Source organism: Wyeomyia smithii, chromosome 2, assembly GCF_029784165.1.
Source record: "Wyeomyia smithii strain HCP4-BCI-WySm-NY-G18 chromosome 2, ASM2978416v1, whole genome shotgun sequence".
NCBI classification, from domain to species: Eukaryota; Metazoa; Arthropoda; class Insecta; order Diptera; family Culicidae; genus Wyeomyia; species Wyeomyia smithii.
The window spans coordinates 272061956-272088353 of NC_073695.1; the positions used below are offsets into that span (position 1 = coordinate 272061956).

Genomic DNA, 26398 nt, shown 5'->3' on the forward strand with positions numbered 1-26398 from the left:
GGTTGACTGCCAATAGTGTGGGTGAGTAGGAATGCAAGCTAATAGATAATATTACCCCACATGACACGACTGCACTCGGGGGAGTTATTGGACGGAGCGAAAAGTAGATTTAATTAATTTTACGGAAATCCCCACCTGCACACACCGGCCGGCCTGCCCACCAACTCACTATCTTTTCTACGGAACATTCTCATTAAGCATTCATCACAAGTTGGTTTGGCGCGACCGACCGGCGTTGGTCAGTCAGTCAGTCAGTCAGCCACGGCACCATTATAGCAGGGTACCGGTAAAGAAAAGCTCCGCCTACACACCTGTTCGTATCGGCATGCCTTCGCAGAGCTTTAAAGCAACGCAAAGGTGCCCCGGTCAGTTCCTATCGTTTCATGGAAAGATTATCCTTGCGACGCAAAAGCTGCTTGTTTAAAAGCAGCAGCAAAAAGCGGACTGCCCATACGAAATTTCTAAAGTATCTTATTTCCGTTTGAAAACATGTTAATGTTACATAGGAATCAAACCAAAAAAACTCCCAAACTAGCATCAGCTCAATCAGGCAGCAATCAATCGAAATTAGGCCTTCCCATTATAGATTAAATCAGCATACTTTTTTTTCACGAACGCGAAAGTCAAAGCCACCCACACGAATCCACCAACGCTATACAAACTACAAAAAAAAGGCCCTTTCAGAAGAACGAGGCCACCTTCAAACTAAATTATAATGAGCTTTCACAATTCGGCAGCCAACATGTTATCGGTTGAATTTTTTGTTACGTTGTTGCCGGTACATCGAAAAAAAAAAATGCCTACATCACAATTGTTCCATTGCTAGGCACGACGATGGCAGCCGGCATAGGCCTCTGTACCTACATTCCGATAAATAAACTATGACTCATGAAGAATGCAGAGAAAACTAATTGTGCCTACTATTGGCTGTACAAAAACTACAGCCGGGTCGGTCGCCTCTAGAACACTTCGAGCCGGCGGCCATTGACCCTCGACTTGACACGGAATCGCCACCCAGCTGGGGAATGGTCATGACGCCCTTCTAGAGGCCATTGGTCAAGTGAACCGATTTTTATCCGAGGTTTTGGACTAGAAACACACTGCGCGAATAGTGTGTGTCTAACAGTGGAGGCTTTGGGGATATCCATTCTGCCTTCAGGCCTATTCTTCCGCGCCAGGTTCCCTCCAGAGCGGAAGTGAAGTATCATAAATAAATAAAGCGCCTTCTCATTCCATTGCTGGACGCCACTTTTTTTTATCAATCAACTGCACGGTACGGTTGTATACTTAGGACCGGTAGGGTTGTATAACAGCGGCACCAAGGGGCGGTAGCAGTAGGCCCGAAATGCTAATTCCAAAAGTAGGCCGTATTTGTTTCGTTTACCGACGGCCGGTTGCCTGGTAACCTTCCAAGGGGGGGGGTTTGTGGACGATTACGGTACAGCCGGTGGTTGAGAAGGTTATGAAGGTTTTGTGAACTGGTCCGGCTACCGGCTATCGAGGACTGATGGGACACAGCAAGCAAAAATGGCACAGTGACCGGTGGTCGATACAGGCTAAACTTTGCTAAGGTGGGCTCTTTCTTCTTCCGGCAGTTTTTTTTTGCATGCCATCGCCCATGATTGTTGTAATAAAATAGCAAATTGCAGTGCACTTTGAACTAGTCGTAAATTTAGCACCAATTTATTTTATTATCCCTAGACTCTGTAACCAAAAAGACCATTTTACTACTGCTAGTGAAGATGTGGCAGCAACCTCACATTTAGAAATGGGGAAACGTAGGAAACTTCTTTCGTTAGAAGTCAACCTCATAAATTTCGAATTAGAACTGTGCGGATCTATTCTTTCATCATTAGTTAAGATCAGTTCAATTTTTAAACGTCACTGAAAACTTCAGATTTCCCGCACACGGCTTTTCTAATCGTGAAAGCATTTTCATTCGAGAATTGGTTCAAATGGTTCAATAAAAAGCAGTAAGTCATCCAAGGACCAACGCGGCTAATAGCTTCCGATGGTTTTGTTCGATAACAGTAGCTAACCTAGTATTCATTTCCGGTCACCTAAGTCCGGTTCTTGTCGCGCGGGGACATAGTAACAAAGTGAGTAAATATATTAATAACGATTATAACAATAACACAGCCCATTACGAGAGTGTGTGCCGCGCGGTGAGAAATTACGAACATAATGCGTGTGTTTTTTTCGCCTCTTCAGCCCACCACCATCACTGCTGTGTTGCGTGAAAGCCGTTCTGCTTTGATTTTGCTCGAAAATTGTGTGGCTAGCTGATACGGACGCACGCAATCGTTGCCCTTTCTGATAGAGCTGTTAGTTAAAGTCATGTTAACTTTTCGACTGAAAATTTCTATTCAATTCAAGTTTGGCTCTGAGCCCATAAACCAAATATTCGGTGCAACGGTGTAAATTTATGACTTGATACCCAACTTTTTTTATATACATATTTTGACTTTCACACTTCTTCAAATACAGCATAGGCGCATAAAATTCAACACCACTGCATTAATTCCCCTTTTTTGTTTGATATTCCCATGATAGGAAGGACAAATAGGGGAGAACAACCAAAAAAAAACTTTCCACGCGTTCTTCTAGGTTGCACTAGGTCGTTAAATTCTCTCAGTGCGGCGGCCCAACGGTCAGCACAGAGGAGATATTTTATTACATGTTGGGCCTCTTGCTCTTGCTGATTCTGCCACTCCGCGCCCCGACACTGACACCGGCTCCGGGTCACATGGGCATCTTAGCTGTAAACGGACTAGGCCTAGGCTAGTAAGCGCACTGACAGGTGCGAGAATTTGTGGAAACAACAATCGTAAAGCAAATGAAAATTTATTTCTCACTCACGACCTCCGAGCAGCGTTGATAAAAACCGCCTCCAGACAGACGGAACGGGCGAACGGACGGAGTCGACAAGATATTCTGTCTGATTCCGGGGCTTTTGATTGCTTACCTGTAATGAAAGAAAGAAATGCAGATTGATGTTTTAGTGTCGGTGGAATCCGATAGTCTGCTGAGGGTGATGAAGTTAGATTTATAAGTGAATGTAACGTTTCAAGAGTAATAATTTCGTAGAAAGAAAAATGTTACCAGAACAGAACATCGACGATTCGATTTGATTGCCCGACGTTTCGGCCGTTTTCAGTTACTATCTCTAGGAGCCAAAAACTTCTTCAACCATGATTCACTTGATACTAAATTGAACGAGAGCACTCTCTCGGGATTTTAGAATTCAACTAACCTTGGCAGTTGAGAAAAAATAATCAAAGATGTCTGTTTCAAAACATTCTAATAATTTTAAGAGACTAAAATCTACAAAACGTGTCAATCGAAACCTTCTGATGATTTTCGTGACTATTACGCCATCTTGGATTTCTGGGTTCTAAACATAATCTCGGTTCCAGAAGTTAGAGTTCGATCCCTGGGCATCACTCCAGATTCGGAAATATCTATATTGGATGGTATTGGACATCAAGATTTGCCATATTGGCTTTCAAAATGGTGCCTGGGAATTAGCCCGGTTCTGGAAATAGTCATATTGTATGGTTTTTGATCGTTCTATGCTGTTTTTCCAAAACCGGAAGCCGGTATCTTGAATTTTGAATTGTGTCTGTAGTCAATTTTCGGCCTCAAGACAGCGCCCCATTGTGGGTTGGTTCCCAGCAACCGAAAGTCATCAATTGACATTTAAAGTTTTTTTCTAGTCTCTGAGTGTCATCTAACTTTTTTCTAAGCAACGACTTTCTTTTTACATATGGGTCATTCGATACAAAGTGACCACGGAAAAGAATAAACTTGGACTCGACCATCACGGATTTGGCTCAAAGCTGGGGGAATTATCTAGGCTCACTATGAAAAAATCCCAATTTTAATGTCGATTGGAATACCCCCCGCTCTGTGGGACCCCCCTCTTTGTGACAAAGTCAGGCAATTTTTGTTCAAAATTCCGTTTTTCTTTTTTTTACAATTCATAGATGTAGGACGTCCGCAAAATACTGATAGATGATTTTTAAAGAAAATAAACCAAGGAATCTCCCAGATGGTCTCTCGGCTTTGCTTTGCTAAACCAAGGAATCCAAAAAAAAAATATTTTTGACCGGGAGTGTTGCCAGATAGATTATTTTTCTATTTTAAAACTAAATTTGCATTTTTCGGCAAATGTAGTTAAGTTTATTTTAAATTTGAAGGTTTCATCGTGTTTCTCGGAAAATTTTACATAAGAAACATATATCACCCCGTGGTAGTATGAGCCAATCTCGAGATATAGCATTTTCACAAAAGTGGTTTTAAATTTCGTAATTAGTTTTTCGTAAAAAAAAATAAAATAAATAAAAAATCCATACTTGAGAGAGTTCAACATAATTTTAGATTTCTGTTTTTGGTTTTGATCAAATAAATCTCAATAAACACTAACTTCAATTTAACCCTCTAGTGCCCAGTGCTGCCTTTAGACGGTCTTCAGTCAAACCTCTAAAAAGCTACAATAAGAACTTAAAAAATGTTTATAAAGCTTTATAGTGTTTTTTTCGAAGTCCGTCTAAAAATTAATTTGGGCACTAGAGGGTTAAATATAAAAAGAGTTGAATTTTTCTTTATTCCTCACAAGCAACTTGAAGTTATAACGCAACTTCTGATAAAAAGTTCTGGATTGGAAAATGAAAAACTATTTTTTATAGAAGGTTAAATTTTTAAAATAATTTGAAGAATGACTTTTTATTAGAAGCTATGTTAAAACTTCGAGTTAAAAAAATGTCAAATTAAATTTTTAATTCAAAAATATGCTAAACAAATCAAAATTTTTCAATTAACTATCCTGGACTTTTTATTAGAAGTTACGTTATGAATTCAAACTCCAAAAAAAAATCAACTCTGTTTTTTTAAAGTTGAATGTGAAAAAGAAATGTTTTAGTCGATTTTTTTCCTTTTTCCTTTCACCTTCATGCTCCTTAATCCTAATGGTGTGTTCGGAACAATTGTTTGTATGAATGGCCCACATCATTTCATATTGTAAAAAGTTTTGGAAAGTTTACTAAAACATCATTGATTGCAGAGTGAATGCCTTTTAAAATAGCTGTTTTTAAGGCCTCATTAAATTCTCCATTACCTCAATTGAATTTCGAGAAGTAGACACTTCATGAAATTTCTGAAGTCGCTTTATTATGCTCAATATCTTGGAAGAGCACAAAACTTAAAATTTGGTGTTATTTAAATATATATGTAAAAAATGATTTACCTAGGCTGAATTGAAAATAATTTTCCGATGCAGCTATTGTATTCATATCCTTCATTTAATTTTATTTGATTCACTCCATTCAACCAACAAAAATGTTCTTAGAACCAAAAAGTTGACGTTCAACATACAAAATAATCAATCGCAGAAATTTCATGTACAGGTCAGACTCGATTATCCGGAACATCGTAAAAATTTTCATTCCGGATAATCGAATCACACAAAAAATACTGATATTTTGCGATTAACGAACAGAAAATAAATATTCCTTTTCTTTATTTTACTTGTATGATGCAGTGGCGTAACCAGAAGTTACTTCTGAGGCGAAAGGGGGTAGAATCTTGAGAAGCAAGAAAAAAAATAAATTGAACATTGATTATTTTCACTCAATTCGAACGACATGCCGAAAGTGACTTAAATGATAACAAATATGCCAGAAGGGATGGTAAAGGCAAAATTTCGGAATAAAAATTGAAAACGGACACCAAAATAATAGAATTCCGGATAATCGAGTCTAAAATTCCGGATAATCGAGTTTCCGGATAATCGAGTCTCCGGATAATCGAGTCCGACCTGTATTTAGAATTCGATGATCAAATTTTTTACATCATTTACAATCTTTTGATCTTTACCCATAAATAGCATGGGTGTGTGTCACATTTATGTATGTATTATATTGTTTTTTTTTTTTTTTAAGTCAAAGTTATGGTTTACAATTTTTTCCTGATATTTCTGAAATCCGTTATAAGTCCAACAGTCATTCTACTTTTTATTCAAAAAAAATGTTTCTCATCAAACAAAATATTTTAAATTTAGTTTAAAATTAACGAATAGTTGGACCAACTATTTTACAATAGAGGATTTATGTCAACACATCCGGGGTTCAGTCATTCGAAGATAGGTACAAAGTTTACCTTTACACTTTACACCTTTTCCAAACTACTGAAATGAACTTCATAATTGTAATTGATTCCAACCCCAAGAGAAACCGGAAAATGGAACCTGTCATATTTTAGAAAGACTATAACATCAACAGCTTTTATTCTCTTCGAGACTGTTTCCCTCCCTTACGTCACACAGTGGTCTGAAATTGCATAAAGTCGGAAAAAAGTCAATTTTTCAACTTGATGCATCGAGCAAGCCCTTTTTGGGAATCATTTTCGCAGGGTTTAAGCTAGTGAAAAATCATCAGTATGTTCGGATAATTAATGTTGTCATACATTTAACTAAGTTGAGAAAGTAGGCTTCTTCTGCACTCACGACCACCGATGGAAAATGCTTCTAGCGACTAATGAATACGTATAAACCAAGCCTATGATGCGTTGACATCGTCGTCAGTGTGCGAGTTATTCTTATTCTTCGCACATTTGCAAACAGACCTCCATGGTAGGTGAATAACGAAGATCACAAAAGAGCACCATATAAAAAAAATCGTTACCGGTGCACTCTCTCCGCCTTCCTTCTTACGATGTACTTTTCATCGTGGGAGCACGCAATATATGTTATTCTCTATGTGCACAGCTGAGAATATAAAGTTAGTCGCGTTATGAACAAGTAATGAATAAGAGAAATTGGATCGTAAATATTTACTCAATGATGGGGATTTTTTTTCAAGAAAGAGAGTTTGTGTTTTCCTACTCCCACTCAACTCAACGGGGTTTTTTTGGTGGTATCTGGTAGGTGCAAGCGCAAGTGCAAATTGCTAGTTGGTTAGAAGCTTTTGTCGGTATAAGGCGTCAAGATGGACAAAGGGCTAAGAAAAAATAATGTATCCGAAAAAGTTCGGCAAATGTTTGTGGCGGAGAATGGCAATTTCCGGTGCACGGCGGTGGAAAATTGTAGCATTCGGCCAAAAGTCATTAACGTTACGAACTGCCATCGTAACTTTTTCTCTCTCAGTTTGCCATGATCAGACAACAAATGTTTAGCTAACCTTTTATAGTGTTTTCATAACAAAAAATGAGATGAAGATGTTTTCATAACAAAAAATGAGACTTCGCAGCCAACTGTTGAGTGTACAGGACAATTGCGGGGCTAGAGCTACGATCCTTCTGACACTATTAGTTTTCCCCGAGCTGGAGAGAGAGAGAGACTTTTTTTTTCAAATAAAGTTGTTCCTTGATCATTGACAAAATTGATTTTTTTGACGTAGAATACGTCTTACGGCAACATATATAGGGGTTCAACTTCAATACAGGGATCCAATTTCGAAAACCGAAAACATGGAGAGCGTCACGAAAATTGTCCAATTTCAAACGTTCTAAACTCAGTCAGTTTTCAACCGATTTCCGTCATTTTTTCAGCAATCGATTGAAAAATCATTTAACCCTCTAACGCTCACAAGGTTTATGTTTAAAATTTATAGCTTCACGAGAAAATTAAAGCTGAACACTTTGTAGACTAACTAAAATTACTGTCAACTGTAGTATTTTGAAGAAAATGCCCAGTGATGCTCTGAGGCAGCATATAAAAGTTTATAGAACAATCGTAAGCACAACAAACTACTTTATGTCAAGATATGGCGATTATAATTCTTGGTGCTGTAGAGTCACCATGAGCGGGAAAGGGTTAAGCAACCGTCCAAATGCAGAAAATTGTAATCTGACTGTTCGAACTATTGTACTATTGAAAATTGTTGAACCTTGTCGAAACGTAAATGTCGACCTTTGATTGGTTGCTTGCTGCCTTTCCCTAAAATGGACGACAGAATGGAGTACCTAGTTAGCCAGGAATGCACTCGTTGGGCTATATAAGAGACTGCTTCTCCTCAAGCAATCTCAGTTTACTAGCAGCAGGCAGCAGCGGCGGACAGTAGCAGCGATGGCAGTGGGCAAAGGCGACGTGGAGCAGCAGCGGGCAACAGCGGCGGCGGTAGTGGTTAGCTGCAGAACCTAACTTTTTCAGTTCGGCTCCCTTTTGATCTGAGTTGGACCCCACCAGTGGTAGTTCAATTCAGATATCGTGGGGTGAATACAGCCAGAAATTAAATGAGACTCGCACCGCCAGGTGGTTTGAGAAGCCACCATCTTCCAGGGTGTATATATATAGGGTGTGTGCACATATATAACGTGTGTGAATTTTTATAGCGTGTGACGCTAGCGTGCGTGGCTAGCTATACAGCGCGTGCATGTCTATAGCGTGCGTGGCTTGCGTGTGCATGGTTATATAGTTTCTGTGCTTGTCTATAGCGTGTCTGTGCATGTTTATAGCGTGCGTGGCTAGCTATATAGCGTATGTGCATATCTACAGCGTGCGTGGCTAGCTATATAGCGTGAGTGACTAGCAGTATAGCGATAAAAATTATCATATATAGTTTCAAATAAATCATCTCATGTTGATTTTACACAGTAAATCATTCAGAACTAAATCAAAAATTTGCCATGTCAAAAAACAATATTCAGTTGTCAATAAATGGCATTGACAAACATTATTAACCTCTTTTGACTTCAGCTAAGCCTCAAAGTTTACTGAGTGTATTTTAACATTTATTTGGGAATGCACTATTGGCCCTCATCGTAGCCACTGCCTAAATTAAGCTTTCTCAGTGTAACTTGATACAAAAGACAGCCACAAAACAATACAATTTTATTCTTGTTTTGGATATGGCGTCAAGTGAAACTGCTTAGCTGCACATAGCTTCTGCTGTTGTTCTTTGTCGTTACCGGTGCCGTCTGTAAAGATAAACGTCATCTGGAACAGAGAGACCATTAAATTGATTAACCCCATTGAGTGTATTCCCAAACCTATTGCAAGAAATACATTGACTTAAGACAGGCTGTCGTATTCTAGGTTAACTCTGCGGTCGTGTCTAATAAACAACCTCTTCAACTTTTTCACGATGGGTAATTCCTTACATATAATTAGTTGGTGTTAAGTCAGATCAACATTTCAATATAAACAAATTCTAGATTTACTACTCTTTGAATTTCGGAGTTTTCAAGCTCTTGTGCAATTTTGATGTTACGGGCCCGTTTGATTTATCATTAACAGCATGTTTCTCCGACTTGACCCATTATGGCCAAACAACAACTGTCGTTACAAACCCAACCAACTTTTCAGAAGCAAACCCCCTGTGGTCAATGAAAGCAAATAAATATGTAACCAAAATCGAAGCATCGAACCGCACTGTGTCAACAGGGTGTGTTACAACTGATTCAATTGTGACGTACGGAGAACTTACAAAACAAATTTCTTCTAAATATGTATTAAGAATTTTTTCCTTACTGTTACAAGTGTATACAAATTTTAATAACAGTTCGAATATTTCCAAAAAAAAAAATAAAAACAAAGGTTCAAACTGTAACTGTTTTCAGTACAGAGCATATAGCTCTGAAACTAACCTTAAAATCGTTGTGGCAATGCTTTTCGGTCGGAAGGCTGTGGAATGAGCGCGAAGCCTTTTAAGACCACTATTGTTGGCCCTAACTAGTGTTTCTTGAACTGGTATTCCGCGAACATTCGACTAATTGAAATCAGACCAATCAGGAAAAAAGCTTCGATGAGCTTTTTATCATACCAATTGTTTCTCCTCTATGTTTTTCGAACTGTTGTGAAAGATAGAAAAACTTTTAATGATTTGCAAAATATTGCAGATTTTATCAGGTATTAAGCAGGCATTAGACGTAAAAAACACTTGCCATATTTTGTTTGGATTTAAGTTGCATAACATTTTTACTAGGGTAAATATGTTTGTTAAATTAGCCGTTACAAATTTGATCTGTAAATACTTTATGTCATTTGTACTCAGAAATATAGAAAATTGAAAAGGAAGGGAAAAAAAGATCTGAGTTGTTATGCTTATATTCCAAGTTCCTTGTTGAATTTAGTATGAATAAACAAGTCCAGTGATAATAAAAATGTCGTTGCCAGCATATGTTTAATAAGAATGATAATTCTACAAACCTCTACAAATTTTTGCTAAAGATTTTGCTAAAGAAGCCTTATTTTACCTCTCGGTGTTATTTCTGTACTTCTGTACAAATATATTCGGTTCAACACAATTGGCATACAGCACTAAAACCTGAAAATCGCAGCACTGAAACGTGAAAATGCAGTATCAAAATCTGCAATAATGCATCCAAAACCAGTTCAAAAGCAAGTCAAACATTATTCAAAGATTTTCAAAACTCCATCCCCTCTCACTCTTCCATAACGTTACTACCCAAATTAGTATGAGGAAAATATTCCACTCACTAATCATAACAAAAACTAGTGAGTAATGTTATTGACGAAATCGCAACGCAATACAACAAACGTATGATTTCTCGGTAACAAACATAGCACATTTTGGTATCTGCTTGGCTGCTATAGAAAACCTGCTGAAAAAAATACCTTCCGAACTACTTACTCTCTCTCCCATCATCACCGCACCGCATCATCGCTGCTGCGTCACTGCGATGCGAGATGCAATCCAACCAACATTTATGGGACTCTCAATTATTCTTTTGCTTGTTGCTATCGTTTTTTTCCTACGATGCGCCACGTACGAAGAGAGAATTACAACGGAGCAACGCGCATCACTCTATTCTCAGAGTTGTATGTAGTCAACTGTTGTATTTGTCATCTCCGAGTGACCAAGGCACCAACATTTTATTACGTATTGAGAGGATACAATTTTAGTCATGAACTGTGCACTTCATGATGTGCACAACTCAAGATGAAAAAACAATCAGCTCAAAACCATTTCATTTCCTTCTTACCCAGGTGATTAATTACAGAATGCAGAAGTAGTAATTAATGTTACAGTAGTGTCGAAATGATTATATGGCCTTACTCTAGTATTCTAACAACTTCAGATATCCTTTTTATAGTTGTTTCATGGAAATAATCTCTCCACAAAATAAGTATAATAAAATACTTGTCACTCCAACTTTATGTAGACTTTTAAATGGTATCCCCGCCTTTACCCGCGCACATTCAAAATCTAAAATGTTCCCTCGTGTTCATAGAGACAGGAACAACAAAGTTTTCTGGGCAATTTTCGCCGAAACGTTCACAATATCAAAAACAAAAACGACCGTGCGACGCGCAAGCAGCCATTTTTTAGCAAGCAAAGTTAGCTTGGGGCGCCACTCATAAAATTAAAACTTAAACTACCTACACATTAAAAGCCGTTACGCATACCAAAGCTTTTTTTGATAAATCTGGCTCGTAAAATTCGAGATTTTTCGCGGTTTTCTTCTTCGACATGCTATAGGTAGCCGTAAATCATGTTTTTTTTTAAGATTAATTGCTAAATTACTCAAAAAATAAATCATGTACTAATTTCATATCCAAGGAGGAGTTTTTCAAAATACTATTCTCTACAAACTTTCTTTAGACATTATCCTTCTTTTTTGCTTCCTTGAGAAATTAGCGACAGCACCGCCCTAGCGGTGAAATTTTGAACTACCCAGCCATTATCAAAAGTTGGCCAATAGTTTCAGGATCAATATTCGAGAAGACATCGTTCATCTAGGAGGCAACCCTAAGTAGTTATTAATTTCGCCCTGATTTCAGTTCTTTCCGACCACTGTGCGTCATTCAGTAAGCAAGCAGAGGACATCCAAGAAAGGCCTCCCGATGCCCGGACAGGCGTTGTCATGTGCTTGTTTAATCGCGTAATTAGATCATCTGATTAGCAGCGGAACCCTAATCCCTACTACCAGTGCCCGTGTTAGTGTAAACAGTGGCAGCAGTAGCGCGATTGCGGTTGCTCAATAAGAAGATGATTGATGAACACGAAACTCTGACCCTACAGCGTGAATGTCAGTACGCCAACCTCACAATCAACCAGTCATGGGTTCGAACTGTAACCAATCTTCATCGTTGATATTTAACTTTCGCTGACAATGACACGGATTACTCCATGAATAGGCGTACTCTTCTAATGCGGGTTGTTATCATTCCATTTCACACCATTTCATAGCGTATCAATTCTAATACAACTCAAAAATAACTGAACCCACTCCTCGCTGCGCAGAGGTCATTCCCATCTGAGGTACACATGGCGCTTGGTATATGGTATTGATACAGATTAACGATCACAAAGTCAGATTACACGTGACAAATAGCCGAAATTCCACACCCGCATTAATTTACCCTTGAGAGCGAGAGAAAACCTCAACGTAAATTCCAAACATTTGGCACAAACACACACATACACACTAAGCTGGTGACGAAAAAAATATGGGTTAATTATCATTTATGTGTTTTATTTTTTGTCAACTGAACCTTGAAAATACTCGCACATAGCACTACCGCTATGTACACGCTTATCAACCAAAGAAATAGGAGCAAGCGCGTTTGCCATTCTTTCCGAATCCAGCTGCCTTGTATTATTCCACTGTCCTTCGAGAGAGACGGTGAACCAAGACGACGACGACGGGCGGTTGTAGTCGAGTCAGTGTATTGAGTTTGGAATAAAAACTGATTCACGACCAAGGTCCTATTCGGCACTGGCTGTACCGACAACACAAAGAAAGTGGTTCGGTTTGTTATCACTAGCACAGAATTCGACGCTCGCTCTGCCGGCAGCCGCCAACACATCCAGACTGACCTCAATTTCGAGGCAGTCAGTCAGTAAGTCGGTGCGCCAAAATATTTGCCGTACGAGACCCAATTTGATTAGCGTGTTCCATAGCAGGAATAGACTGATTTGGGAAGGGAAGGGCTGGAGGTTCCAGTTTGCGGCTACAATGTATGCGCCCTGCTGGAGGTAGGTACGATAACGCAGCTACATTTGTCGTACGGTAGTTTGAGATTCTGTTTGATTAAATGATTACCGTCTTGGCTTAGAGGATGCAGTTTTGCAGGATTGAAGTTGATTTAAAACTAGGTCCAATTATGTGACACAGAGGATGGAATTTACAGTGGCTAACAGCTCTTTGTTGATAATGAAAACTATCAAAAGAAAGCGAGAGTATGCAATCCATCACTAAACCAAGCAGAAAAATATCAAACCCTTCGCTTGATAGCCCACAAACACACCCGCCCACCCACTTCGGTCATCTTCTCTAACGACGCCTTTTTTAAGATCACAAACAACCGGCCATCGCTACTGCCAACCCCCGTTTGTTTGTTTCGCTAGATCGGTTGCACACCCCGCTCACCAAAAATAAAACATCTCCCCAAACACCACGAAAATAAAAACACACCAATTTGATTGCGATTTTGCCTTGATGCCGCACACTACACTGTCAAACGAAAGCAGCAAGTAGAGAGATAGAGAAAAAAACAGTTGACAGCAACTTGGGGTACAGTCACACTTGTGTGTTTACGTACGCGATCATCGTTTGACGCAGCTCTTGTCGACGCAAGTTGGCCTTGACCTTTATCTCGACCTGCTAGCAACCGACAACGGCATCGAAAATCGAACCCACTGTGCGAGAAATGAAACAATGATCCACGCTTGAATGGTGACCCAATATTTTGGTCTCGACTGTCCTTGAAAAGTTTAATTTCTCGCGCCGGCTATTTTTGATTATCAATCCAAGCGCCAAACTGACACGCACACATCCACACTCGAGCAGCAGATTGGCAGCATGTGAATGGCCTCAAAACAGTGACCTCTTTTCGATGTAATCGGTAGACGAAAATCCCGCGATGGTTTGTCTGTGTTCAGAGAGCGGCTAAGAAAATGCGCAGCGCGCTATCAGCTTGTACTGGCACGACCTTCCTCTGCTACCTATGATTTATTGCTCTTCTGAACCACTCCGCTTGTTTCCGATGAGAATAGTGGCATTCGTTACTTTTGGCATTCGTTACTATAATAATCGTGCGCAAACTTACGCCGATCATTCCTCAGGTGACCCGCTGCAAAGAAACCATTTTGACTGATCGCGCACCATTACCTGTGTGACAAGAGCTGGCTGTGACTCAACAACGCAGCCGAACCTTCCTAAGTGGTTTCTATTTTCGATCGCACTCGGAGCCGACAACGGAGGACATTGTCACCAAGTGACCGACGATCACTGCAGCAAGCGGAGTCCGGTTTTTGGTATTGGTCCAACAAGTCCAACAGCATTGAACTCGACGTTCAAAGCGATCTCCGGAGCTACGACGGTATGGGGCAATAAACTTGCACCAGATTAGGTTCGACTTAGACCGAGAGGCAGGCAAACGCGATAAAGTCGCGATTTGTTTTCGTTAGTTTTCGCTAACCCGCTACTAGACTGGGTGGCTGCGGTTGGCCGGCTGTCGGGTCGAAGGAATTTGGCACTTTTGAATGAACCCTCCCGTGGTGTGAATGTGCACACGCTAATGGATCATCAACTTTGGGGAGGATTTGTTTAGACACTGTAGTGTACCTGATGGGTAGATTCTAGTAGGATAAATGGGGGACTGACAATTAGCCTGTTAATTGTCAAGTAGTTGGCAGCGGATAGTTCTACATTTGATTCAGCAAAATGGGTCTGGCGGGGTGGTAAAAATGTGGACACTTGTTGCGACCTTCCCCGGTTAAAAATAATAGTTTTTTACTGTTTCTGCAATTTGCGCTGTCTTTTGCCAAGTAAAACGATAATTGAGACTTTTTCAATTTCAAGGAACCTTGTGTGATAATTTGAGAGCAAAAATTTTAATGCATGTTTCTTAGAACCTTTCTAATTTTAATTTTTCTGTAGATACTTTATCGAATCTTGTAAAAGTCGTTCACAGTCCCTCGGGAAGTAGGGAAATGACAAAACTTGAGTCATTTTGGCAGAAAAGAAACTAGTAATTGCTTCCTAATAGAGAATACATGTCTCTTACAAGTATTTGCACCATTTTTAGTCAAGGGTAATTTTTTAATAAGGCGTTTATATAGTTAAAAAAAAAGTCGTGAAAATTTTAATCTTCACTAAAACATATTCTATGAACGAGTTGTAGGAAATTGATTTGAATATTCAGAACAAATATGCACATTTTTAAGTGCCATTTTCAACTTACATAAAAATGTCCTATTTCGATTTTGTTTTAAATTTATGCATGTAAATCATGATAACATGAGAAAAAATATTATCACTGTTCTGTAGAGCTGGATAGCAAAACTAATCTTAGGAATCCATTTTTATTTGCTTGATTCGTTTTCGAGTTGTGCAAAACTGTGTATAGCACCCCTCCGCTTACAAATTAGGGAGGAGTGTCAAACCACCGTAAAACATTTCTTGTCCCCAAAAAACTCCACATGTCAAGTTTGATTCCATTTGCTTGGTAAGTTCTCGAGTTATGCAAAAATTTGTGTTTCATTCGTATGGAAGCCCTCCTTTCCAGAGAGAGGAAGAGTGTATATTAGGGTGTCCCAAAATAAAATCGATGTTGAAAAAGTCAAGTTGGTCAGCCCTCAATTAAAAGATGATGTTATTTATAGCATTTTTGTAAAACATTTCGACTTTCTAAAAAAAATGTTTTCAGGTTGCCCAAACGTGATTTATGAAAAAATGACTTTTTCAAGCTAAATTACCACTCCTTTGCATTTTTTTTTTCAAATCTGTTCGATTCCTAATTTTTTTCATATATTTTTTATTTTTGTAGGGTTATTTTTGAAAATTTTGCATGGTTCAGTTAAGCATTGCATTCAGTTTTTTGACTCACAGAGCCCATTAAACATCACAGAAAAATTAATTTTTCTATCAATTTTTCGATAAAACCTCTTAAAACACAAATAAAAAATTTTTTGATCTAAAACTGAAACTTTCTTTGCAATACGGGATTTACGACGAAAATTTACATGATAAAGATACTTGTTATCTTATCGGGGGGCTGAGATATTGGCATTTTTATATGTGATGGAAAACTACGCATTTTAACAAAAATGTTAATTAACTGTTTTATTTTGGGAGATAAAAATATTAATGTTCAGAAAAAAAATGTATTTTTGGATGACTGATAACTTAGTGGAAGATTGAAAAATACGGAAAAATTAGCGAGAAAATGTTAAAACGAAAATTGTGACTTTTAGTGCCTTCTAATAGAAAGCTCAATGATGCACGTAATATGTAAGAGATAGAAATATGATGTCTTCAGTAAAGTTTCTTGTTTTAAGATAACCTGAAACTTTGTCGAAGACACCTTGCGTCTATCTTATTCTGATTCAAAAGTAAATTTTTTATCTCACTCATTGGTGGATTGATCACCCATCTTCCTACATTGAAAGATGCATTTTTGAATATCCTAAAACTTCTTCGAACATACCTTATGGCTACAATCAACATCCGAATTACTATTTAGAAAATTATACGCACAAACGACAAAATAAAACACTGTGCAATGAAGATATTGAGCTTTAGTGGCATTTTTGACAAAATGCATAGTTTTCCATTACATGTAAAAACGCCAATATCTCAGCCCCCCGATAAGATATCAAGGATCTTTTTTCATGTTAATTTTCGTCTTGAACCCCGCTTTGTAGTAAAAATTTCAGTTCCTGTTCAAAAAATTTTTTCATATGTGTTTTGAAAGGTTTTATCTAAAATTGAGAAAAAAATCACTTTTTTGAGATGTTCAATGGGCTCTGTGAGTCAAATGATTCAATGCGATGCTGAACCAAACCATGCAAAGTTTTCGAAAACTACCCCACGAAAATAAAAAATTTATTGAAAAAAGTAGGAATCGAACATATTTGAAAAAAGTGCAAAAGAGTGTTTTTGTAGCTTGAAAAAGTCATTTTTTTTCATAAATCACGTTTGGGCAACCTGAAAACGATTTTTTAGAAAGTCGAAATGTTCTACAAAAATGCTAAAAATAACACTATCTTTCAATTTAGGGCTGAGCACCTTGACTTTTTCAACATCGATTTTTTTTTGGGACAGTGTATATCCACCACCACCATAGAAATATTTCTTGCTCTCAAAAACCTCCAAGAGCCAAATTTGAGACTATTTGCTTGATTTGATTTCGAGTTCTGCAAAAAATCGTGTTTCATTTGTATGGGAGCCCTTTCTTCCAGACGAGGGAGGGGTAATAACCTGTCCTGGCTCCAAAAACTCCTGCATGCAATCTTTCACGCCAACAGGTTCAGTGATTTCCAAGTTTATATGGATACGACAGACAGACAGACAGACCTCCATTTTTATCTTCAGAATATCTTCAGAAAACAATAAAATATATCACAAGCAGGTTTTCCCAAGAGCAGCGATTGAGCACCAAATTTTCATATCATAAACTATTTACCTCTACGTCTACCTCATATAAACTTCTACTGAAATGATTTACTAAATTTGCTCTATGTTTCAAGAAAAACTTGCATTTTTGACCAAATTATTTAATGTGAATTGAAGTGTTTCTTTACCAATCGGAGGCGATTGTTCTTAGTTTTTTCTAAGCAATGAAAGCGACATCGAGACATAATCTTATAAGAACCATTGCACAGTGGTCTAATAAGGCAAAAAGTGGAACTTAATTCCATAGCGCCTTTAACTTTCATCTAGCTTAAAAGTGTTTTCGGAACCATTGTTTGTATGAATGACTTGCATAATCGCCAATTGTCAAAAAGTATGAAAAGTTTACTATACTAAAAATAAAAAAATAAAAATGCTTTTTTGTGTTAAGAGATAGAAGAATAGTTTATTCAGCAAAGTTGTAGAAAATTCAAAAATATGAAACTTTGTTGAACAAATGAAAACCCTATCTTATCTCGGTACAAAGTTATAAAGTATATAACATGGAACTTACTTTGAAGTTAGTTTTTTGTACTTAACTTTTGTTGGTTGCATTTTACACGGAAGTATTGTTGGGAGGAATCGTTAGGGCACACAAAGACACATTTTTGCCAAAGGTCATATTTCTCCAGGACTTTTCCTTACAAAGTTTTATCATATTTTAGCTTATTTTTTCGATAACTTCAAGGACGTATAGGATAAAAAGGGCAAGTGGAATCATGATGTCAATACTTTTTCTTGAAGTTAAGCTGAAGTACTATAAACTCCTTAAGGTTCCATTTGTTCCAATCCACCCATATTAGAATACAGCGAGCATATGTTACAGTAGGTTTCATATATCAAAAATACTTACTTTTTTGTGTTAAGAGATAGAGGAATGGTTTATTTGGCAAAGTTTTAGAACGTGCAATATGAAACTTTGCTGATCAAGTAAAATTCCTATCTTCATTGGGTACAGAGTTACAGCGTATATTCTATGAAAGTTATTTCAAAGTTAGTTTTTTGTACTTAACTTTTGTTAGTTACATTTTACAAGAAAACGTTGTTCCAAAGAAGCATTTGGGAATACAAAACACAGGTTTTTGTTGAAGACCACACATCTCCAGGACTTTTCCTTACAAAGTAATAGCACATTTCAGCATATACAGAAAATACTCTGTAACTCTGTACCCAATGAAGATAGGAATTTTGTTTATTCAGCAAAGATTCATATTTTTGTACGTTCTGAAACTTTGTTAAATTAACCATTCCTCTATCTCTTAACACAAAAAAGTAAGTTTTTTTTTGATATATGAAAACCTACTGTAACATATGCTCGCTGTACTCTAATATGGGTGGATTGGGACAAATGGAACCTTAAGGAGTTTATAGTACTTCAGCTTAACTACTAGAAAAAGTATTGACATCATGATTCTACTTGCCCCTTTAGAACCTATACGTTCTTGAAGTTATCGAAAAAATAAGCTAAAATATGATATAACTTTGTAAGGAAAAGTCCTGGAGATATATGACCTTTGGCAAAAATGTGTGTTTTGTGTGCCCTAACAATTCCTTCCAACAATACTTTCGTTTAAACTGCAACCAACAAAAGTTAAGTACAAAAAACTAACTTTTAAGTAAGTTCCATGTTATATAGCTTTGTACCAAAAAAAGAAAGGGGTTTTTATTTGTTCAACAAAGTTTCATATTTTTGAATCTTCTACAACTTTGCTGAACAAAACTATTCTTCTATCTCTTAACACAAAAAAGTTAATATTTTTATTTTTAGTATAGTAAGCTTTTCATACTTTTTGACTATTTGCGATTATGCGGGTCATTCATACAAACAATTGTTTAGAAGACACTTTTAAGCTAGGATGAAGGTTGAAGGCGCTATGGAATTAAGTTACACTTTTTGTCTTATTGGACCACTGTGCATTGGTTTTGAGGCCAGTGGTGAAAAGGCTGCTTCAAACCAAAAAATAGTCCATATTTTAAAGCAAAAATAAATCTCAAAACGAAAGAAAACTTAACGAAAAATATCCCTTCCCCTTGTATAATTTTAATGCAGTTATTAGAAAAAAAGCTGCAAAAATATTCAGTTTACTACAGCGTTAAGACAACAAAACTCTTCTATGATTTCCCTACTTTCCAAACACAGACTTCAGTAAAATAGATCAGACGCGCTTCATATTCAACAATCGTTAAGAATTGTTCACAAAAAAGCTTGTCAGTTCTGCGGATTTCTTCGTAGATCTACGGATATACGGATCCTTAGATAAAATCTTCGGACGTTTGAAAATATTTACAGAAATCTACAGATTTTTTCAGTGCATGTTGCTTTTATTTAATTTTAAATGGAATTCCTCCGCGTTTCGATTCCACTGTTTCCTGATTCAAGCTGACTGCTAAAAACTAACGACACACAAATTATAAAATAACGCTGGTCGACAAAAGAAAAAAATATGAGCTCAAAATAGTTGCCCTAGAACAGTGATTCTCAGCCTGGGGTACGCGTACTCCTGGGGGTACTCGAAAGCCTTCAAAGGGTACGCGAAAGAAAAATCCGTAATGGCGGACAAAGCACCAAAATTCACAGGAATGGCTAAAAAGCTATAATCTTTAATTTTTTTTCAGTTTGAGCTTTAGGATCTGTGTGTTTCTTACACAAATTGACCCACAAAGAAAAAAAATCATAGGAATCAGTTAACTTGAAAAATTTACAGATCTACACGAAATAGTTCTGACATCTCAACTATAGAGCTATAGCACAAGTGTTGTAAGGTATCCAGATTTATCTAGATTATCCAAACTTTTGAACATGTATCCACAGATATGCAGATTTGATGTCCAATCTTCCAGATTTTCCATGGATTATTTTTTTTTAATTTTATTTTTTCTGCCTCCGGAAAGGTTCAAATTCCGGCGTATTTCAAGAATTGTATCGGAGAAAATTATTTTTTGTAATGACTGCCAGATTTTTTTTACTTATCCCAGGAATCAGTGGAATTGACTTGTCGACGCTGTATACCTTATACATCAACCGACTCAGTATGGTACAACCGATTCAGTAAACCCGCCTAAAAGGAGGTTGACTATACCATTTTTTTTCGACCAGAGACTTAGTTCGAAAGTTAAGTATGAAAAATTCTATATCCCTTAAAAGAAATGGATTTCAAGATCATTCGAATGTTTCCGGTTACAACAATAAAAATATTATGATGATCATTGAACTAAAACATAATATAACACAAACTTACTCAATTTCTTCAGGGTGTACTTTATCAATTTTTCAAACATCAGTAAGATAGAATAAACACGTTTTGTTCCAAAGGATTCTTGTTTTGTATTGAATTTTGAAATAATTTACTTTTTACAGATCAAAACATCGTTACAGGTGGTTAGCTGCTGTTTCAGGTTCGCAAAAACTTTCTAATCAAAATGAATACCATCCTTCGTCTACATGATAAAAAATCTGTCTACGTTTAAGCAAATCAATAACTCAGTAAAAAATATCGTATTCAACGTGCACGGTATGCCTTTCTCTGTGAAAAAATGAATACGTACAGAGACTGGAATGCGGATTCTTGTGAATTCGAAAACATTGTAAAACAATGCCAATTCCTAATGTTTTTTTTAGTATGGCTCATTTAACAGAAGCGTAACACCAGTTCCAGTAGCTTGTACTGAAATATCATCTTTCAGCATCGATAACAGGTTTCATCCAACTGTTTGAAAACGGTTCACTAAAGTAGATGAGATACACAAAAGAGGCTATGATTAATAGCTTATCCCTATCATTCTGCCGCATTGGGTAAACCTGAAGGGAGCCAACGCCACCGCAAAATCCGGACAGAATATATCCGCTAGGTCCCCAGCCAGCAGGCGGCAGGCAGCAAACCTCAACACTATCCCACTTCACCCTTGCGCTGCCTTCCGAACAACGTCACCGGCATGGCAAATACGCGAAATGAAAGTGACATCGCCTGAAGCCCTCATTTCTCGATCGTTGTCGGTTTTTGATCACCACCATCGATTCCCCCCACCCAGCCACTACCTGCCGCCTGCCAGCAACTAGACATATTTTGCGGCTTCAAACCGGTGGCAGCACTAATAATATCAATATCATCAACATCATCGTTTATGCTTTTCTCGTGTTCGCCTTCTCTTTTCACTTTCTCCGGCGAACTTGACTTGATTTTCTTTTCTTTCCCCGTCGCTTCGTCGACTGGTCGCACTACTGCCCGAGCGTCCGCCGCAGCAGCGCAGACGACAATGACGCGATTCACGTCATCTAATGGCGCAATCGTGCATTTCTCTTTCTCTTTCGCCTAGTTAGTACAGCAAGCATGGTAACCGTGCGCGTTGCTGTGCGGCGCGGCGCGTAGCATCGACACAGCGCGATCGACTCCGGATCGGTTTGGATCTTTCTACTGCTTAATGGCATTTCACCTTGTGTGAATCGGGTGGCTGTGTGTCTGTCTGCGTGACTCTTGGTGATCTTTCGGGTGTGTGGCCTACTTTTCCTATATGAAAATGATTGCCAGGCTGCTGCTGTTGCTGCGGCTGCAGATAGAAAGACTTCTACAGACTAGGGGGTTCACTCAGCTGACGTTGGGTTGTACAATGCGGGTACTCCGATGTGTTACTGCGAGGGTGCTGGTGAGATAGAGTATTTTTACAACGTAGAAAGGAACAGAGAAAAATAAAACAAGAGGAGAAGAAAAGTCAAACTCAAATGGGATGGAAAAGTTAGGGACCGGAGAAAAAGTGGTTCGAATCCGGTTTCATTGGAAGTGAATATTTTTGGATCGGTTTTGCCTTTTAAATGGGACAGCAGGAAATACGTTCGATGGGAAAACATCTTGAAAAAGTGTTCAACGTGTTGGGTCCATTAACTGCCGTTCTAGGCAAATTTGTCCCAGGTTACTAAATGACACATTTTCCAGGAGATATAGTTTTTTTTGTTCAAAAATAATCAGTCAACCTTAGTGACAACCATTCTTTCGTAACCCATCACCGCTGGCTTGCGCCGCGTGTGTCAGAAGCTGAAGGTCTACCACCGCCTTTAAAAGGCCCGAGGGCAGTTGGCGGAATTGCAGAACGATACCCCGAAGCCTTCATGTATATATATCGACGCGGTAAACCAGTGCAATTAAGCTATTCGCACGATTTCTAACGTCACCATCATGCTCTGCTAGGACAACTTTCACGTAGCTGTGTGCTGTCGATGTGGGTCTAAAACCGGTTTACCATTAGCAACAAGAGCAGTACACGGGGGTCGTTTTTTTTGCTAGATCACTTCCAGTCGTCAATCCTGAAAGCCAAATCAGTTACGCGTGTTCTCGATATTACGCTTCCGAAAATGCCTAGTGTACAAAATGCTACTATCATCATCAACAGTATGTAACATCAACATGTGGAAACTCAACGGGGTGGCAAGGCATTCACAGGAAAGTCATTAGTTTTGCCCCCGTTTTACGAGTATTTTTTTTTCTCTCCTGCGGACGTTACTTTAGATCTCCGGAAGAAAGAAGAAGCTTAAGCCGCACGGAATCCATCACATTAACGCAAATAGAGCAGCACACAACTCGCACGCATACTCACTCACAGTAGGAGAAACCGAACGAGGAGAATGTTGATTTGTAGTTCGTCAATTTGTGTCCTCCTGTTCCTAAGTGCTCCTTGCGTCCTACGGAAATCAAGGCGTGCTGCGAACGCAGCCTGAAGCGCATCGGGTGGAAAGAGGGGCAGGACACTTGGGAAACGAGCGCGGGAGGATACATCTATGCAGCCCCTTTACGGTAGTTGAACTGAACAAAAAGTGGAAGAAAATGTAAACATTTGACATGTGTCTTGACAGACTGACTGAAATGTTTGAAGTTGTGCGTGCCGGTCTCACACGCTACAGAGTTTCTGTCTCGCTCTCTCCGGCAGTTGGCAGTAACGCGGGTGAGTCTATCGAGTCAAGTGTGACTAGGGCAGTGAACACAGACCGAAACCGTTAGGAGAAACACTGACATCCGCATCCCGTCGTTGCTTCTTCGCTGGTTCGCTCATCCTCATCTCGGTACACACAACACATGCAGTGGACTTTGGCAGGGAGGCGCTTCTAGAATAATAATAACAACAAAAAGGCAGAAACGAGAGCACACACTAGCGGGAAAATGTACACCGGAGAGTACGCCCCGAATGCGGATAGTCGAGTGGGCAGCCATAATTAAAGTCGAAAATTTTCACACTACAATTTATCTTCCATCATAAGGGTAGCGGTTAAACGTTTTGATCATAAAAGCCTAGTTCTTAAATTTAAGATCAATTTTGCATATCAATTCTAATCCACGCAAAAACAGAAAAAAAAACTCAGCCGTGCTCGCCACCCAGGATTGACACAAACATTAACCACAACTAGGAAAAAAAATTCGCACAGCACCGCGATGATTAATGGTTAACTCTGACAAATGTTATTTACCCTCCACCAGCATCTGCATCTAGATTTTTGGCAGTCTGCCGTTCAACCAGTCAGTGGTCAGTGAGTCGCAACAGGCCAGGGGGCGGACCACTGACCAAGCAGGTTCAAAGATCAGTTGGACATGAAATTGTTGTTTCGTTGGCAAGGCGAAGCATTGCAACACCCATTTTTATATTAACCGTAGAAAAACTGACATTATTTGGGGCAGTCCGCCGCATACAATGACAACAAGGGTACCAACCCTGAGGTGGTTGTCAGCCCGAGTGCGTGGGATGAAGAAAAGAAAAGAGACAAAGTTTTCCACTTCATCTTGCGATCCGATGAGCAAGCACGTTCCTTCCTGTGTTACGTCATAATCGACTCCCTCTCCCTTGGTAAATTGATTGGTGGTCGTCTTAGGTTAGAGGCATATTTTGTGGTGGAGTGGTCTGTTGACAGCAATGTAAGAATGTTTGTCTATGTCCTCTGAAATTGGAGCACTTTATCAGGAAAGAAGATCGATTTGTACTGAGATAAAAAACAAAACAGTAGCTGTTAGTTCGCTTGAGTGGGTGGGAAACTGCATTTTTCTCGAGTCGAAAAACAGTAAACATTAATCTAAAAATATCAAGTAACAAAATTTCTATCGAAACAAAAGTGTTTGGTTGTACCATGAGGGCGGTGCTGTTGCTTTAAAAATCATATTTCAAGAAAGTATAAGCAGGAAAATAACCCAAATTCCGAAATCCACATGAATTCCGAAATCTACGTAGAGAACATGACATGAAAATCGGTTTTGGTATTACTACTACTAAATCAAGATGAAAAAAAAAGGTTCAATTGATTCAGTAAGCATTCGGAAATTAGAAACCTCATGCAGGAATTAGAATTTGAAACTGAGAATAATTTAAATAAAATAAGATTTGAAACAACAAACCATTAGAAATATACCGCATGGAAACCGATCTTTCTGCGGACAAAAATCGCTTAAATTCGGAAATCGGTGAAAGACATGTAGGAATTCCGAAATCAGTCAAAAAACCGCCTAAAAAGCCGCCTACCTTCCTATATTTATTTATTATGGTTCCTTTATCCTTAACCCTAACGCTAACGCTAACGGAGATAGAATTTACTCAAATACCTCAAATACAACATATCGCTCGTTTGATAAGACACGAAACGCACAGCGTTCGAGTCGGTCGCCGACCCGGCATCGTGAACGGCGGCCTCTTGCAAACCAACAACTCATCTACTCGTGTCTAGTGAAGATAACTCAAAAGTCCTGGAGATGTGTGGCCTTCAACGAAAACGTGTGTTTTGTATGCCCAAATGCTTCTTTAGAACAACGTTCTCTTGTAAAATGTAACTAACAAAAGTTAAGTTTAAAAAAACTAACTTTTAAGTAACATTTATAGAAAATACACTGTAACTCTGTACCCAATGAAGATAGGAATTTTGTTTGTTCAACAAAGTTTCATATTTTTGCACGTTCTAAAGCTTTGCCAAATAAACCATTCCTCTATCTCTTAACACAAAAAAGTAAGTATTTTTGATATATGAAAACCTACTGTACCATATGCTCGCCGTACTTTAACATGAGTGGATTGGAACAAATGGAACCTTAAGGAGTTAATAGTACTTCAGCTTAACTTCAAGGAAAAGTATTGACATCATGATTCCACTTGCCCCTTTTTGACCTATACGTTCTTGAAGTTATCGAAAAAATAAGCTAGAATATGATATAACTTTATAAGGAAAAGTCCTGGATATATGACCTTTGACAAAAATGTGTGTTTTGTGTGCCCTAACAATTCCTCTAAACAATACTCTCGTGTAAAATGCAACTTACAAAAGTTAAGTACAAAAAACTAACTTTTAAGTAAGTTTCATGTTACATACTTTATAACTTTGTACCGAGATAAGATAGGGTTTTTAATTGTTCAATAAAGTTACATATTCTTTAATCTTCTACAACTTTTCTGAATAAACTATTCTTCTATCTCTTAACACAAAAAAGTTATTTTTTTTATTTTTAGTAAAGTAATCTTTTCATACTTTATGCGGGTCATTCATACAAACAATTGTTCCGAAGACTTTATTAAGCTAGAATGAAGAAGAATTGAGTTCCACATTTTGCCTTATTGGACCACTGTGCATGTGTGGTTCTGCCTTTCCTCCTCTACGTGATTATGCCTAAACGAAAGTCTTGTAGACACAGAAAAAATTTTATGCAGCAAAACCAAGCGAAAAAGACCTATCCGAATTTTTTCTCCGATCATACCCAAAATCGCTATAGTTGTTTTTTTTTTCGCAAAAAATTAGATTCGTATTCGTATTTGTTTTTGTTTGGCCCTTAGGGTGACACTTTCTGTCATAGGGTTACCCAAAAATTTAAACTTTTCAAAATTTAAAATTTTCAAATATTTATAACTTTTGAGACCGATTTTGAATCTTATAATATTAAATTGGAGGTAATTAATGGGTCTCTCAAGAAAAAATATGTACTGGAATTAACAGTAAACATGTTCTTTACCGTTTTGGAGGGTTTGAGACCAAGGAGACCCTATTGTTCGATATTTTTTTTTAGATTTCCCAGGTATATTTATTATA

General features: G+C 38.2%; 1 protein-coding gene across 2 annotated transcripts in view; it reads right to left on the minus strand.

Moving 5' to 3' along the window:
* Positions 1-26398, minus strand: part of LOC129723294 (ecdysone receptor) — a 436732-nt gene that overhangs the window by 86368 nt on the left and 323966 nt on the right. The gene's annotated exons all lie outside the window — the stretch shown is intronic.